The following is a 289-nucleotide window of genomic DNA, read 5'->3' as shown; positions in this document are numbered from 1 at the left end:
GCACCAACCTCCTCACTACACCCCCCCCAACTCAGCACTTATTCGCAGGGAATAGAATCCCTACATTGCCGAAGGGAGCCATTCAGCCCATCGAGTGGCCCTCTGGAGCGTATCCCAGCCAGACCCAGTCCCCATACCCTAGCCAGCCCTGAACACTATGGGTAATTTAGTATGGCCAATCCACCCTAACCTGCACATCCCTGGGCACTATGGGTAATTTAGCACGGCCAATCCACCCTAACCTGCACATCCCTGGGCACTATGGGTAATTTAGCACGGCCATTCCACC

The 289-nt window shown here is 55.4% G+C and overlaps 1 protein-coding gene across 2 annotated transcripts in view; it reads left to right on the top strand.

Moving 5' to 3' along the window:
- The window catches only part of LOC109925463 (inositol polyphosphate-5-phosphatase A-like), a 13,685-nt gene that overhangs the window by 6,076 nt on the left and 7,320 nt on the right, over window positions 1-289 (top strand). The window lies entirely within an intron of this gene.

Source organism: Rhincodon typus, chromosome 40 (assembly GCF_021869965.1).
Source record: "Rhincodon typus isolate 14 chromosome 40, sRhiTyp1.1, whole genome shotgun sequence".
Taxonomy (NCBI): Eukaryota; Metazoa; Chordata; class Chondrichthyes; order Orectolobiformes; family Rhincodontidae; genus Rhincodon; species Rhincodon typus.
The sequence above is the reverse complement of the archived record's forward strand: the minus strand, read 5'-3'. Positions and strand labels throughout refer to the sequence as shown.